Genomic DNA, 18,108 nt, shown 5'->3' on the forward strand with positions numbered 1-18,108 from the left:
TTGCTAGGTTTTTACATTCCTTCCCTACTCCATATCTTGAGGGGTATCCTTGGGTTTATTTCTAGGCAAAGGGGTGGTAACACAGGGTATACCCCAGTATACTTTTCATGAAGTCAAGGTTTGATGGGTGGTAAGGCAGATCTCAGATGTTTCTCCACTTGCTGGCAAATTTCGAGCAAAAGTAATTAGACCCTACTTTTAAAAAATTTATTCCGTGAGGGATGAGGAGCAGGTTAATATGGGTCGATGGGACGTAAGATTTATTGCAAGGGAAGCTGTGCCTGGCAGGCCTCCTCTAACCTATCAAGTATGTTTATTAGGTTGAGGTTGTTTTTCTCTTGTGCTTCTGATTTGCTTCTTGGTAGTGTCTAAAAATATGAGTTGTTAATATGAAGTATATAGTATTTTTACACGGGTGGCTGGCTTGCTTTTCAGGCTCTTTGACATTTGACTTTTCATCTCTTGTGAATTAAGTAATTTTTCTGCTCTGAAATGTATCCTTGGCGCCTAGGGGCAAAATAGAGAATACTAAAGGGAGCATGGATCAGAATTGCATTGGTAGTTGGCAAAATGTGCCTTTGAGTAAGTATTATGATAGTAGAAGCTTTTAGAGCATGTGGAGTTTGGGAATGAGCCTGTGATACCTATTATGCCTATTTTCTACATTAATAAGCAGTAGATAGAAGATATTTTCCTTCACTTGAGAAAAAAAAAAACCTTAGTTCTTAGATTACAGATCCCTAGCTGTGTAAAGATTGTAGTCTCGGTTTCTGAATTTATGTTAATTGGTCCAGCCACAATAAACCTTTATTTATTGGGCATTGGGTATGTAAGAGGTACCCAGTACAACTTGTTGGCTGGTTATTAGGTGCTCATGTTAGTTTACATGAAGGGTGTACCTTATAGGTAAATATAACCTCTAGATTTTACTGAAAGCCTCACAAAAAGAAGACTTCATTCATTCTGTGCCAGGGTCAGTTTTTTTGTATTGGTCTTGAAGAGTGCTTGTTGTTGACCTTCACCTGTATAATCTTAATTCTTAAAACAACTATAGGGTAGGTACTTAGTGTTCCTCATTTTATAGCTGAGGAGGAAACTGAAGCATAGGGAAATCAAAGAACTTGACTAAAGCTATACAGCTTGTAATTGGTGGAGCTGGAATTGAGCCCCGTTTTTACTCCAGAACTTAGTTCTTTTTTTTTTAAGATTTTATTTATTTATTTGACAGGCAGAGATCACAAGTAGGCAGAGAGAGGTGGAAGCAGGCTCCCTGCTGAGCAGAGAGCCTGATGTGGGGCTCGATCCCAGGACCCTGAGATCGTGACCTGAGCCGAAGGCAGAGGCTTAACCCATTGAGCCACCCAGGTGCCCCCAGAACTTATGTTCTTAACCACAAGGCATTAATGCCCCCTTGAGCTGCCATGTCTAATGTGATTATGATCATTTTAATTTAGCCCAAGCATTACAAAGGAAGAAGTTCCTATTAGCTACTATTGATTGTGGTTCTTTGATATAGGTCTTAGAGCTTGTAGCTGTTAAAATATTTTGCCTTTTATGTACAGATGAGATAATGAGAAAAACTGAAACATTTAATTAATTCCAGGAAATTCTTAAGCTACATGAAAAACCCCTTGTAAAGAACCACATATATAAATGTTAATTTAAAAATGTATGATGCTCCCCGATTATTTACTGGGAAAGTGCACCAAGTGGGTGTTCAGAACTGTCTCAGGCTGAAGTGTCATTCATCTCAAGTCATAATCATAGAGGATAATCTGCAGGTAGTGCTTGAGTGAGTTGAACTCGCAGTACTGAATCACTCTTGATTCTCTCCTAATGTGAGATAGAAATAATAGAGCAGTTCTATACATTATCATTAATTTTATTTTACACAATAGTGCCAGATTTTTTTGTATCAGAACTTTTGTTGAGCACTTAAATAGGAACAAAGAGTAGTTCTGATTTTTACTAGTGTTCATAAAAAACAATATTTTCTATGATTCTGTGGTGAAAAAATAGCCAAAAGGCAAGAAGAGAGGGAAATAAATTGATGACCTGCCTAAATCATACACTGAAGAATCAGTGGCTCAGTCTTTAAAAGCTTTTGTTATTGTTTTTAAGGAGCTTTTGTTATGTATTTTATTTTAAATAAGATTGGCTTGTTTCTTGAAATATTTATCATTATGAAAGATAAGCTTCTGATTGACAGATAAACTATTTTTGTATAAAGGTCAGAGATACTTTTGTCTTTCTTTTTATTTTAGATTTTATTTATTTGAGATAGAGCATGAGCAGTGGGGAGGGGCAGAGGGAGAGGTAGAAGTAGGCTCCCCACTAAACTAGGGAGACTGGTGCAGGGCTCAGTCCCAGGACCCCAAGATCATGACCTGAGCCGAAGGCAGACACTTAACCACTTGAGCCACCCAGGCTCCCCGGGACTTGTCATTCTAACCTTTATGGCAGCTGACCGCAGTATAACTTGTTATTGGTCTTAAATTTTATTTTTTAATTTATTTGTTTTTAAGAAGCTCTGTGGCCAGTGTAGGGCTTAAACTCATAACCCTGAGATCGAGTCAGGTGCTCCACTGACTGAGACAGTCAGGTGCCTCATGGTCTTAAATTGCAAAAGGCAGAAGTTGTCTAAATGGAGAGATGCTGGGAAAATGTCTTAGAAACTATCTGTTAGGGTGGTAATTCACAATCATTGCCTACTAACCTAATGTTTGAAAACTGTTATCTGTGAAATATTTGCATTCCCACTAAGTGGAAGGTATTAAGCCAGGCTGTGGAGGGGGAGTACATGCAATTTTTATAAAGGGTTTTGAAAGAATTTAAATACCAGTTGTTTGGTTATGTTGCTGATTGGGTGAAAAGAAAGATGTTTGTGACTTTAATTTTGATCATGCCAGTTCTCATTATTGGCAACCCTTGGTATAGTTTGACCATAAGCTTTCAGTTATATATTGTATTTCTAGAGATAAGATACATGTAGTACTTAAAGAAATTTCTATATAGATACAGGTGTGTGAAATAATTTTTCTGTGAGAAATTGTTTTTATGTGTCTGTTTCACTCTTGGAGTCTGAATAAATTTGTGGATGATGATGATGATGATGATGATTATTTAAAGATTTTATTTATTTATTTGACAGACAGAGATCACAAGTAGGCAGAGAGGCAGGCAGAGAGAGAGAGGAGGAAGCAGGCTCCCCACCGAGCAGAGAGCCCAATGCGGGGCTCGATCCCAGGACCCCAGGATCATGACCTGAGCCGCAGGCAGAGGCTTTAACTCACTGAGCCGCCCAGGCGCCCCAAATTTGTGGATTATATCAGGCAAATCTTGGGTTTACATGAAGTCCTTTCCTCCAGAATTTGTTTTCTTGAACATTGGCAAAAGCTGTTCAAATGGTTTTTAAGCCATAGGAAAATGATGTTTAGATCTTCTCTTGGGAACGTTGACTATAGTAGGACAGTAAAAGGAGCACCTAAGTGGGATTCCTCTGTACGTGTATGCTAATGTTTGTCTTATGATTGTCTTGATAGCAGACATGCAAGATATTTATCCTCCGTTTCTCTACCTGTAAAATGGGAATAGGTTTAATAGATAACTGATAAAGCCTGCAGTTCTGGAGGAAGTAACATGGTTATAACAGTGGTTCTTTTTTTAAAAATTTTTATTTATTTGACAGAGATCACAAGTAGGCAGAGAAGCAGACAGACAGAGAGGAGGAAGCAGGCTCCCTGCTGAGCAGAGAGCCCAACGCGGGGCTCTATCCCAGGACCCCGGGATCATGACCTGAGCTGAAGGCAGAGGCCTTAACTCTCTGAGCTACCCAAGCACCCCTATAACAGTGGTTCTTAAAAGGCAATAAACTAAAGCTCTTTTTTTTTTTTTAAAGATTTTATTTATTTATTTGACAGACAGAGATCACAAGCAGGCAGAGAGGCAGGCAGAGAGAGAGGAGGAAACAGGCTCCTTGCTGAGCAGAGAGCCCGATGCGGGGCTCGATCCCAGGACCCTGAGATCATGACCTGAGCCGAAGGCAGCGGCTTAACCCACTGAGCCACCCAGGCGCCCAATAAACTAAAGCTCTTTGTGGCCTTTGCTAATTCTTAACTGTTTTAAGAGTGTAAAGAGCTCCTGAGATTAAAAGTTTGAGAACTGCTGGTGTAGAGGAATGAACACTGAACTCCGAGCCAATCCTGGGTTTTCTAGGTACAGCTCTCTTGCTTAACTCATTATAGGACCTTTGACAAATTCATCCTTTCCAGGCTTCTGCTTTGTCATTTGCGAGATGAACTATAAGGTTCTATAAGGTTATTAAAAATAAAATGGGGGTGCCTTGCTGGCTCAGTCGGTAAAGCATATGACACTTGATCTTAGGGTTGTGAGTTTGAGCCCCACATTGGGTGTAGAGTTTTAAATAAAGATAAAAAAAATAGTCCTGCTTATGTAAATGTTGACCATTTTTTAAATTTTACTTTGAGGGGTAGGAAGAAGGGTAGTGATAAAGGGAAGTTTCTTTAGCCATGTATGCATATCTTTTTTTTTTTTTTAAACGTACATGGTTTGGATACAGGTGTTTTGTTGATGGTATCCTCTGTCATCAATGTACACGTATTTGTGCAAATACTGGAAAGGAAACCCTTTTTGTTGAGAAGTTTGTTAATATTATTGTGGCTCAGGATGTCTTCTATTTTGAAAGATTATTAATCCAGGATATTGTATTTCTCCCCCTTTTTATTTGAAGATTTAGTTATTTATTTTAGAGAGCAAGAGAGTGCAGGGGGGAGGGGCAGAGGGAGAGGGAGAGTGAGTTTCAAGCAGACTCCATGCTGAGCACAGAGCCTAGTGTGGGGCTCCATCTCACCATCCTGAGATTACAATCTGAGCTGAAACCAAGAGTCGGATGCTTAACCTACTGCACCACTCAGGTGCCCCTTTTTCTGTCTGCCCTTTTATGATTAGAGATGATACTTCTGAAAAGACTTTTTTATTCTGGCCAGTTGTGCTTTTTGCCCTGGGAAAAGGTTCTGTGAATTGTGTGCTATAGTCACTATTTTCAGATCCTGTTTCTTGAGACTTTGTCTTTCAGTTTTGGCTTGAAGTAGCCATTCTTGGTAACTACAGTCCAGCTTTCTTGTTGACTGTTCTATACAATATTTGTTTAAGAAATTGTTGGTATAGCATTGGTTTTCATGTGTTTATATCCTATACTTCATATTTTGGGAGAATGCTTTATTAGTTGATCAAATACTTGAGTATCAACTAGGGGCCAGGCACTGGGCTATGGCATGCAAAGTTTAATAAAACAAAATTCTCATCTCCTTAAGGCATTCTTAACCTAGTGAGGGAGATAATAAGTAAATAAGCAGGTATAAAACCAGGCTAAAATAGAGATATATTGGTTTTATTGGGTACCAGAAATGAAGGAAAGCCTAATTTCGGGGATGTCTAGGAAACTTTCACAGAGGAGGTGGTATCTGTATTGCGTCTTGAAGATGAGTTAGCGGTTAAGGGTTGGCTGTGAAAAAGGGCTGCCCATGCAGAGGGATTAGTATGGCTAAAGATTAGTCTTATTTTCCATATGGCAGAGGAAATTACAGATGTGTACACAAATAATTTTGAAGCAGGATATAAAGTAGCAAATGCTGCAGTAGGTAAAAACTAAATTCAGAATATGAAGATATTTTTTTAAAGATTTTATTTATTTATTTACTTGACAGAGAGAGAGAGAGGGTGAGAAAGAGATCACAAGTAGGAGAGAGGTAGGCAGACAGAGAGGGAGAAGCAGGCTCCCTGCTGAGCAGAAAGCCAGATGTGGGGCTTGATCCCAGCACCCCGGGATCATGACCTGAGCCAAAGGCAGAGGCTTAACCCACTGAGCCACCCAGGTGCCCCCAGAATATGAAGATATTTCTCATGGGGTCCAGGGAAGACTTCATAGAGAAAGCATTTGAATCTGGCCCTTGGAAGGATGGGTACAGTTTTGACAAAGAAAACTGGGGGAGAGTCCAAATGTGAGATACAGCAAGCAAAGGATTGTTATATATATTAGTGTTTTCTCTTTGGAAGCAGGTCAGCTGAGAATTTTTAACTCAGTTCCTGGACAAATATTGTATAACCTTTGTGCAATTAGTATGTTTTTCCCCAGCTTTATTGATATATAGTTGAGATATAACATTGTGTAAGTTTAAGTTGTACAGGGTGTTGATTTAATATATGTATATATTTTGAAATGTTTACTACGATAAGGTTAGTTAACACATCCCTCACCTCACATAACCATTTTTTTGTTCTTATGGTGAGAACATTTAAAATCTACTCTCTAGCAACTTTCAAGTATGTAGTATAGTTAACTATAGTAACCATGCTATGCATTAGATGTCCAGAACTTACTCATCTTCTAAGTGCAGTTTGTATGTTAACTTTTGCAGCTTGATGATCTTGAAAAAGCCACATGTGCCCTTTGTAAGTGAGCCTGAACTGTCAAAAGTTTTCCACTTTTCTTAAAGATTGTGTAGAATTTAATGCACAAATTTTGATTGACTATTATCGATTGTTCAAAATCTGTCCTTAGTTGTTTTTATTTTGGCCATTTGACGTGGTCAGTTAACTTTTGGATAATCACTGATTTATAAAGTCTAAAATCAAAGCAGTTTCTTTTCATATAATACTAGATTTGTTATTTTGCTTATTTGAATTATATTAATTATTTTTTGGTTTGCATGATAGCATTCCAAACCTAGTTCTGCAATAATGCTTGTTTTGAATATGCATATTTGTCCCAACAAGATTGATACATCAGGGAACAATTTGAGCATAAGACAAAATTTGCATTTTCATATGCAAAGGTTTGGGATCAGCAAATTATGATCACCAACCAGTGGTCTGTTTTTATAAATAAAGTTCTGTTGGAACACACCCAAGCCCTTTTGTGTATATTGTCTGTGGCTGCTTTTGTACCATGATCTTGGAGTTGAATAGTTGTAACAAAGACCCACAAAGCCTAAAAAATTTTACTGTCTGATCCTTTATAGAAAGTTTTCCCTGGGTGAATGTAGGAAACTACACCCAGCTATACTGAACTGCATTAAATACATGCATATACATGTACACACCTCATACCTCAAACATCTGTTGGCTAGCTCAGTGCACCCCTTGTGTTTTAAGCCACTCCCATCCACATCTGTTGTTATAGTTTTCCATCGGATTTCAGATAACCCTCCTCCCATCATTTCACAGTAATTCATGAGCTGCAGCCCTTCTGATGTACTTCCACAAGCAAACTTCAGGTCTTTTTCAAGGTAAAGTGCTGTATTTATTGTTGTGTTTTTATATTTCTTAATCACCTCGTGTAAACTATGCAAAATTGTGCTATCATTTTTATTAGGTTTCTATCTTTTAAAAAATGTGTTATGATGAAGTTTTTTGAGTGTTGTGCTTCTAACCCCATTTCCCGTATGAATCTTGTGGTGTTCATTGCATAATTTTGCATAACCTGGTGAGTTTTAGGAACTCATTTGATTTCAGAACTGACTGTAATTGTCATCCTGCAAAAAGTACCAATTCATACACCAAGTATTTCTTGGACTATATGAAGATTAAATTAGTTAAAGGACAACAAAGCATTTATGTTAGTGTCTGGGACATGCTAATTACTCAGATACTAGTTATTACTGATTTCTATTGCCATGTGCCAGTAACTGTTCAAAGGACTGCTTAGGTGAACAGGACAAATTAAAGCCTTGTCCCCATGGAGTTTACATTATAAAAAAATCTGTATTAATATACATTTTGGCTAGTAACTTAGTCCTCCCATAAAAGACATTTGGTGTTTTTATAAATAACATTTAAAAAATATCCAGAGATCAAAGACATTTGCTTAGAACAACTTTCTAGTTAGTGTCTCATTGATCTCATGCAGTATTTTATTGAATGATTTTTAAAAAAATGTTTTTAATAACTGTACCCTCGGGAGATGAATCTGATCTACCTTCAAGGAGGTAAAGAATAGTCATCTCCTTTTTACTATATGTCAAAATAAAAAGTTAAAAAATACAAATTCAAACTTAATTTGCAAAAATAGTATGCAGATTCTTACAGGCCCTTCACCCAGATTCAGCAGATAGTAATTTTTTACATTTGCTTTATCATTCTGTCTATATATTTTTTTGATTCAGAGAGTAAATTACAAACACAATACTCCTTTATCCCTGAATACTTCAATATGTATTTCACCAAAATGGGAATATTCTCTTACTTAGCCTCAGTGTAGTTAGCAAAATTAGAAATTAACATTGATACTGTTTCTTTTTTTAAAAGATTTTTTGAAAAGATTTTATTTGTTTGAGAGGGAGAGCATGTACAGACATGCACACACGAAAAGGGGGCAGGGGCAGAGGGAGATGGAGAAATAGCCTTCTCATTGAGCAGGAAGCCTGTTGTGGGGCTCAGTCCGGGACTCCGAGATCATGACCTGAGCCAAAGGCAGATGCTTAATGGGCTGAGCCACCCAGGTGCCCTAAGATTTTATTTTTAAGCAATCTGTACACTCACTGTGGGGCTTTAACTCAAAACCCTGAGATCAAGAGTCGCATGCTCCACTGATTGAGCCAGCCAGGCACCCCTATACAATGCAGTTTTTAATCTAAAGACCTTATTCACGTTTTGCTTCATAACGTCCTTTATAGTGAAAGAAAAAAATTTCTTTTTCTCTGGTCTCGCATCCAATTTTGGAGCATACATTGCAATTCATTGTCATGTCTCTTTAATCTTCTTTACTCTAGAGCACTGTACCTTGCTGTTTTTTTCCCTTACATATTTTTGAAGAACAGGGTAGTTAATTTGGGTTTGTGTGATATTTCTTTGTGATCGTGTATTTTGCTAGAAATACTGTGAAGTAATGCTGTGTCTTTCTCAGCATGTTTTATCAGGAGGCGTATGATATCTTTTACTGTATTTTAAAATGTATTTTGTTTTAATACTAAGCTTATCAATCAGCTTATTCTCTGCCATATAATTTAGGTATTTGAAGCTAGGTTTGGTTAATTTCTATAGAGTTGGGAAGAATTTGCCCACTTCTTACTGTTTTTTTTTTTTTTGCTTTTCCCCTTTCCACCTTCTTCATATACCCCCAAAATTCAAAACCACAAAACATCCTATTTATGAATTTTCATTGTGTATTCTGAGTGTCTGCTAAAAGTAGAGAATCAAGAGTGAATGTTTCATATTAAAGTGACTGCACCTGTTACTCGTTAAGTATATGAAATAATATATTTCTTTCAAAGGCTGACTATCATGCATCCAACACCGCTTACTGAATATCTGTTTAGACACGGAAGAGAGAATGTTGGAGGGTACTAAATGACTTCAGGGTTGTTTTTTTAAAATGCTCAACAAATCACCACCCTTCTTTTAAGGAATCTCTGAGCAGATACTATCTTCATTTTAGTAAGCATTTATTATTCCTCTGTACAGGGCAATTTGTTATTTCCCACATGGGAAAAAAGATGAACCCAGACCAGTTTCCTCCTTTGAGGAGCTTACACTCCAGTAGAGAGTACTTTGAGTTTTAAAGAAGGAACTATAAGCAGAATGTATTGCTTATTATGAGAGAAGTAAAAGAAAATTCAGTAGAAGAGGAGGAAGGGAAACTTTTTTGAGCTGAGTTGTGGTATGATTAGAAAGTCATGTGTGAATTATCTTGCAGAGAGCTTTGAATGCTATGCTTAGGAATGGGGAGCCTTTGAATATTTTGAGCATGGGGTTATATATGAGTTTACTCTATGCCAGTCATTGGAAATACTGAGGAGATAGAACAGTCCTTTAGAAAAGGAATATATTTAGGAGAATATAGACATATATGTTCAACTCCCATTCCCCCTAAAAGTATAGTAGCAGATGCTAAGTACCAGCTGAGTGCTACTGACATATATGGTATAAGAACACAGTAGTTTAGTACTTGAATCTGGTAGAATGAACATGGGTAAAAGATGGAATTTCAAGGCAGGAAAGGATGACTTCTGGATACTTCTTCCTCCTTTGTTCCCATTCCAGTAGATACTGAAAAATTTAAATGACTTGTGTTCCTGAATACTGCCATCCACTTATTAGTGTTTTCCATGATTTGTCTCTGACATCTGAATTCTAAACAATAACCTGATTATTCTGAATGGGAGCTAGGGTTACCTGCCTAACTTGAAGAATGAATTGTGGAAACAGGTGCTGTTTTCTGTTTCTAAAATCTAAATGTCTTAAAATTGTATTTTTTTTCTGCAGAGGAATAGAACCACAGTTCTCACCTAAAGACCCTTTTCTTATAACTCCTTAAAACAGGAATAAAACTTCTGGCTTTGCTTCTTGCTCTTGCCACATTCTTTGCCTCTTGTCTCCATTTGAAGACTGTCTGGGTGGGGTGTGGTACATCATTGGAATGAACTGTATTTATGAAATAATGAAACATTTCCTAAAGCTTTTAGTAATTAGGCCCACATGAACATGGTGACCTTTATTGCAATTTAATTTTTATTTAGAGTATTACACAGAGACTGCTATTTAGACATAATAAGGCAGAATGCTGACCTTATTCAAATATTGCTGCTTTATTACAAATTTGTAATTTCTTACTTCCATTAGAGCATGTATACTTTTATATCTAAAAGATAGGGTACTTGAGAGGCTCAGTTGGTTAAGCGCCTGTCTTTGGCTCGGGTCATGATCCTAGGGTCCTGGGATCAAGTCCCACGTTGGGATTCCTGCTCAGCATGGAGTCTGCTTGTCCTTTTCCTTGTGCCCCTCCCCCTGCTCATGCTCTCTTTTTCTCTCAAAGAAATAAAACCTTTTTTAAAAAAAGATTTTCTTTATTTATTTGACAGAGATCACAAGTAGGCAGAGAAGCAGGCAGAGAGGGGAGGAAGCAGTCTCCCTGCTGAACAGAGAGCCCGATGAGGGGCTTGATCCCAGGACCCTGGGATCATGACCTGAGCTGAAGGCATAGACTTTAACCCACTGAGCCACCCAGGCACCCCAAGAAATAAAATCTTTTAAAAAAATAGATTGGAGTGTTTTTAGTCCTCCATTGTGTCTCTTTTTTCTTTTAATTTTTTATTTAAATTCTAGTTAACATACAGTACAATATCTGTTTCAGGAAGTCTTCATTTTTTTTTAAAGATTTTATTTCTTTGACAGAGAGACACAGCGGGAGAGGGAACACAAGCAGAGGGAGTGGGAGAGGGAGAAGCAGACTCCCTGCTGAGCAGGCGTCCCGATGTGGGGGTTTGATCCCAGGACCCTGAGATTATGACCTGAGCCGAAGTCAGACACTTAACTGAATGAGCCACCTGGGTGCCCCCGTCATGGTTTCTTAAATGTTTTGGAAAGGTTGACATCTTTTTTAAAGATTTTATTAATTTATTTGACAGAGAACACAAGCAGGGGGAGTAGCAGTGGTAGAGGGAGAAGCAAGCTCCTTTCTGAGTAGGGAGTCTGATGCAGGGCTTGATCCCAGGATCCTGGGATCATCACTTGAGCTGAACGCAGACGCTTAACCAAGCGAGCCACCCAGGCACCCCCGGAAAGGTTGACATTTTCATACAAATTCTGAATAGTGTTTATTTGCCCAAGTAGGTACTGTTGGTACTGAGCCTAATAAAACCAGAAAAATTTAGACTCTGCCCTTAAGTGCTTTTAGACAAAAAATAAATAAGACAAGAAGATAATAAATCACAGAAATATATTTTCCTGGCAACAAATATGGCAGATATGGAGATAGTTTATATGTGCATACCTATGAACTTTCAAAATAGATTTTAGGGGCGCCTGGGTGGCTCAGTGGGTTAAAGCCTCTGCCTTCGGCTCTGCCTACCTGTGATCTCAGTCTGTCAAATAAATAAATAAAATACTAAAAAAAATAGATTTTAGAGATTTTTCTTGTGCTGGAAGGGAGAATGGTAATGGACAAATTTTTTTTTTAAAGATTTTATTTATTTATTTGACAGATAGAGATCACAAGTAGGCAGAGAGGCAGGCAGAAAGAGAGGAGGAAGCAGGCTCCCTGCCGAGCAGAGAGCCCCATGTGGGGCTCGATCCCCGGACCCTGGGACCATGACCTGAGCTGAAGGCAGAGGCTTTAACCCACTGAGCCACCCAAGTGCCCCGTAATGGACAAATATTAGTGTTACCAACCTTGTTATTTGTATATTTCTTTTGTGATTTTGTAGTTGCAGTAAAATATAAAATTTAACATTTTAAGCACTTTAAAGTGTACAGTTCAGTGGCATTAAGTACATTAAACATATTCAGTGTTGTGCAGCCATCATTGCTCTCTAACTCTGGAGCATTTCCTTTACCTCTGAAAGAGTCCTCATATCTCCCGATATTCTGCATCATTGTGTATCTGTTACCTCTGTCCAACTCCAGAACTTTTTGTCATCTCAAACTGAAACTCTGTACCCATTAAACAGTAACTTTCATTCCCCTCTCCCCTAATCCATTGGTAACTACCATTTCATTTTCTGTCTCTGATTTTAAGTATTCTAGATACTTTCATATAAGTGGAATTACACAATATTTGTCCTTTTGTGTTTGGCTTATTTCATTATTTAGCATAATGTCCTCAAGGTTCATCCATTTTGTAGCATGTTACCAGAATTTCATTCCTTTTTAAGGCTAAATAATATTCCATTCATTATGTATGTATGTACCATACATATTTAGTTTATCTATTCATCTGTTGATGGACATTTGTGTTGTTTTCATCTTGGCTGTTGTGCATATTGCTTCTGTAAACATTGGTGAACAAATGTCTGTTGAAGTCTCTATTTTCAGTTCTTTTGAGCATGTACCCAGAAGTGGAATTCTAACTTTAATTTTTTTTAAAATTTTATTTATTTATTTGACACAGAGAAAGAGATCACAAGTAGGCAGAGAGGCAAGCAGAGAGAGAGGGGAGGCAGGCTCCCCACTGAGCAGAGAGCCCGATGCGGGGCTCGATCCCAGGACCCTGAGATCATGACCTGAGCTGAAGGCAGAGGCTTAACCCACTGAACCACCTAGGCGCTCCTCTAGGTTTAATTTTTTGGGAACCACTAAACTGTTTCCATGGTGGTTATACTGTTTTACATTTCCACTTACATTTTATAATGGTATGAATTTCTCTACATTCTTGGTCAACAATGCTTTTTGTTTTGTTTTGTCTTTTAGAAAAATGAACTCATACAGTTTATTTTGTTTTAGAATTAGGTTAACTAAAAAAAAAAAAGAATTAGGTTAACTTAAAAAATTTAGTTGACTGTGTCAGCTGTACTCTATAAAACAAATGAGTTGACAATTAAGAAACTAAACTGAAATAAAGAGGATTAAGAGGTACAAACTTCCAGTTATAAAATAAATAAGTCACGGAGAGGCAAATTACAGCATAGAGAATATAGTCAATAAAATTGTAATAATGTTGTTTGGTGTAGATATTGACTACATTTATCATGGTGATCACTGAGTAATGTATAGAATTGTTGAGTCATTATTTTGTGTATCTGAAATTAAGATAACACTATATATTATCTATACTTAAGTATTGTCTGTTTTTTTAATAATAGCTATACTACAGGTGTAAAGTGTTATTGTAGTTTTTATTTGCATTTCCCTAATGACTAGTGAGATAAAGCCTCTTTTCATGTGCTTTTTGGCTGTTGCTGTATCTTATTTGGAAAAAATGTTTATTGAATTCTTTTGCTCAACTTTAAGTTGTTCTTTTTGTTGTTGTTGTTGTAGGAGTCATTTAAAAATTCTGGATATTGGGGCACCTGGGTGGCTCAGTCAGTTAAGTGTCTAACCCTTGATCTCACCTTAGGTCTTGATCACAGGGTTGTGAGTTCAAGTCCTGGATAGGGTTCCATGCTGGGTTTGGAACCTACTTAAACAAATTCTGGATATTAATTCCTTATCAAATATATGATTTGTGAATATTTTTTCCATTTTGTGGGTTTTCTTTTCACTCTTGGTAGTGTTCTTTGATGCATGAAAGTTTTCAGTTTGGATGAAGTCCAAACTATTATATATTTTTTTCTTTTGTTGTATGAGTGTTTGGTGCCATCTAAGAAATGATTGCCAGGTCTAAAGTCATGAAGATTTACTCCTCTATTTTCTTTTTTCTTTTTTAAAGATTTTTATTTATTTGTTAGAGAGCACAATCGGGGAGTGGCAGGCAGAGGGAGAAGCAGGCTCCCTGCTGAGCAAGGAGCCCGATGCAGGACTCCATCCCAGCACCAGACCCCGGGATCATGACCTGAGCCAAAGGCAGATACTTAACAATCTGACAAAATTCAACACCCTTTCACAATAAAAACACTCAGAGAACTAGGAAGAGAAAGGAACTTCCCCAATTGCATAATGAATATTAATGAAAAACCCACAGCTAATATACTTAATAGTGAAAGACTAAAAATTTACAACCTGAGATCAGAAACAAGACAAGTATGCCTGTTTTTGCCATTTCTATTCAACAGAAGTTAAAAAAGAAAAAATAAAAACCAATCCAAGCAGTAAAGGATGAAGTGGTTTGTACAGGATGTGATCTTACATGTAGAAAATCCTAAAGAATCCACAAAAAACTATTAGAGATAATAAATGAATTCAGCCCAGTTGCAGGATATAAGGTCAACACACAGAAAGCAGTTATATTCCTATACACTAGCAATAAACAATCCAAAGAGGATATTGAGAAAATATTTTTTCTATTTACAGCAGCCTCAGAAAGAATATATAGGAATGAATTTAATCAAAGAGTTTCAGAACTTGTACAATGAATATTATGAAACTATGCTTAAAAGAAATTAAATCAGTTCCAGGGGTGCCTGCCTGGCTTTGTCAGAAGCTTGTGACTCTTGATTTCATGATCAAGAGTTCAAGCCCCACGTAGGGTGTAAAGATTACCACAATTTAGATGATTATGTGATTTCCCCCCTTTTTCTATATATGTGCTATTTTACATTGATATATTTTTGTCACACTTTGCATTCCTGGGATAAATCCTACTTGGTCATGGTGTATAATTCTTTGATGTGTCATTGAATTCTGTTTGCTAGCATTTTGTTTGGGATTTTTGAATCAATAGCTAGTATTTTGTTTAGGACTTTTGCATCAGTATTCATAAGGGATATTGGTTTGTAGTTTTCCCTTTTTTTATGATGTGTTTCTCTGTATCAGGTTAATGCTGGCCTTATAGAATGAGTCAAGTGTTCCCTCCTCTTCTGTTTTTGGGAAGAATTCGAGAAATGATGATTATTCATTAAATGTTTGGTAGAATCTACTGGCGAAGCCACTGATCCTGGGATTTTCTGTTTTGGGATTTTTTTTATTATAAACTCAAGTAAAGAGATTGAATAGTTACATATAAAAAAAAAGAAAAACGAGGTATTGATATTTACCTAATGAGGTTGCTTTTACCATTGTTCTTTATTTTATAATATAGCTCCAGGTTATACTTTGGTGTTGTTTCATTTCAGCCTGATAGTCTTCTTTTGGCATTTCTTGTAGGGCAAGTATACTAGCAGTTCATTTTCTCAGCTTTTGAATTTTTGGCATATTTCTTCATTTTTCAAGGTTATATTTGCTAGATACAGAATTCTTGGTTGATGAGGGTTTTTCTCGCAGCACTTTAATACTCAATTTTAAAAAAATTATTTATTTGAGAGAGAGAGAGAGAGAGCACAAGGGAAGGGGCAAAGGAAGAGGGAGAATCTTATACAGACTCCACACTGAGCATAGAGCCCCATGTGGGATTTGATCTCAGAGCCCTGAGATCATAACCTGAGCTGAAACCAAGAGTCACATGCTTAACAAACTGTGCTACCCAGGTGCCTCTTTTTTACAGCACTTTAAATATGTCATCTCACTTTACTGGTTTCCATGGTGTTCAACTGGTAATGAGGATCCATTGTACTTGTAATTTTCATTGATTTTGAGATTTTCTTTGGCTTTGACAGTTTAATTATATTTTGTCTCACTATGGATTTCTCCTTATCCTTCTTGGAATTCATTGACCTTGATATGTAGATTCATATATTTCATGAATTTGGGCTGCTTTGACTATTAAGTATTCTTTCTCCTTTTTCTTCTCTTCTGTGACTGTCTTATGCATGTCTCTTATGCATGTTTTATGCTTGATGGTATCTCACAAGTTTCTGATGCTCTGGTCATTTTTCCTCTTTCTGCTTCTCATACTGGGTAATCTCAGTTGGTGCTGTCTTTAAATTCACTTATTCTTTCTTATTCTTGGTCAGATCTTCTGTTGTACCTCTGTAATAATTTTTCATGTCTGCTATTGTATTTTTCAACTCTAAAATTTTATTTGGTTCCATTTTTTAAAGATTTATTTATTAGAGAGCGAGAGAGAGAGCGCGCGTGTGCACGTGAGATGGGAGAAGGTCAGAGGGAGAAGCAGACTCCCCATGGAGCTGGGAGTCCAATATGGGTCATGATCCCAGAACTCTGGGATCATGACCTGAGCAGAAGGCAGTTGTTTAATCAACTGAGCCACCCAGGTGCCCTATTTGGTTCCTTTTTATGTTTCTTTCTTTGTTTTTGGTAAGACATGCTGGTTTCTTTAGCTCTTTGATTATATTTAAAACAGTTTATTTAAAGTCCGTGTCTATTAATTCCAACATCTGGGCCTCCTTAGGGGCAGTTCTGTTAATTTCTTCTTTTTTCCCTGGGAATGGGCCATACTTTTCCTATTTCTTTGCATGCTTCTGTTTTTGTTGAAAACAGGTACTTTGAATATTGTAATATGGCAATTCTGGAAAACATTTTCCCCCCTCCCCAGGGTATGTTGTTGCTTCTTGTTGTGGTGTTTGCTTAGTGAACTTTTTAAAAAATATATTTTATTTATTTATTTGAGAGAGAGAAAGCAAGAGGGCACAAGCAGCAGGGAGGGGATGTGGGAGAGGGAGAAGCAAGCTCCCAGCTGAGCAGGGAGCCCTATGTGGGGCTCAACCCCAGCTCCAGGATCATGACCTGAGCCAAAGACAGACATTTAACTGACTGAGCCACCCAGGTGCCCCCAGTTAGTGAACTTTCTAACCTATTTTCACAAAGGCTGTATTTGTCATGTGTGGGTACTGCAGTGTTTGTTCTGGTAGCTTATTGGTCAGTTAGTGGTTTGACAGAAAAAAAAAAGTTCAAAAACAAACAATAACCTAAACCAAACCAAAACAACTTTTTCTCTTAACATATTGGCTCAGTGTTGGGGTAGTTCTCAGTGCTTAGCCAGTTATTTAAAACTCTTTTGTAACTCTCACTTCCTGATTGGGTGGAAGCTAAAGGTCAGATAAAGGTGAAAGTTTATGGTCTATTGTCTTTTCTGAGCATGTGTCTAGCCTTGAGCATAGGAATGGCCTTCCAAATTCCTTGGTATGTGCTGGAGCTTTTTGGAGCTCTTATTTTCTCCTGTATCTCTGACTTCTTTCTTCCCATCCTTTTATGTCTGTCAAGTGCCTGGCCCACGTATTATCCCTTGCCCTGGTGGCTGTGGATAGTATATTTGCCTTTAAATTCTTTGGACAAATCCAGTTTGTTTTAGGAATTTGTTCCTCCTGAGAATGTTCTGGTTGGTGAATGAAAGAAAACCCACATCCCAGTCTGTCAGATAACAACCAAACAGGTCAAAACACACAACCACAATTCTTTAAGAATAGGATCCACATCACTACCTTTGGCATCTGCAAGTTCCCTAGGAATGTGGGCCACCATCTTCATGGCTTCCATCAAGCTGGGAATGGGACATGGTAGGTGCATAAAGTTGAAACACCACAGTGCTCTCATACTGATGTTCAGTATCTTTTTCTTTTTTTTTTCTTTTTGTTTTGTTTTGTTAACTGGCCTTTAGTTTATTTAAAAGAGGTGGAAAATATAAGATGTTTTGTCAGGTGAAATATAGTGATTATTGGAATGTTTATTGATTTAATTTGGTAACAATAGTTTTTAACTATTTTATTTTATTTTTTAAAGGTAACCTCCTTAATCTAATAAAGAGTATTTATTAAAAGTTTAGAGATAATAGCAGTCTTTTTTTAAAAAATTTCTTTTCAGCGTGACAGAATTCATTGTTTA

At 37.3% G+C, this 18,108-nt stretch overlaps 1 protein-coding gene across 5 annotated transcripts in view; it reads left to right on the top strand.

Moving 5' to 3' along the window:
- Positions 1–18,108, top strand: part of LOC111160945 (ATRX, chromatin remodeler) — a 298,603-nt gene that overhangs the window by 619 nt on the left and 279,876 nt on the right. The gene's annotated exons all lie outside the window — the stretch shown is intronic.

This window comes from Enhydra lutris, unplaced genomic scaffold (assembly GCF_002288905.1).
Source record: "Enhydra lutris kenyoni isolate GAN:26980312 unplaced genomic scaffold, ASM228890v2 scaffoldscaffold79, whole genome shotgun sequence".
NCBI lineage: Eukaryota > Metazoa > Chordata > Mammalia > Carnivora > Mustelidae > Enhydra > Enhydra lutris.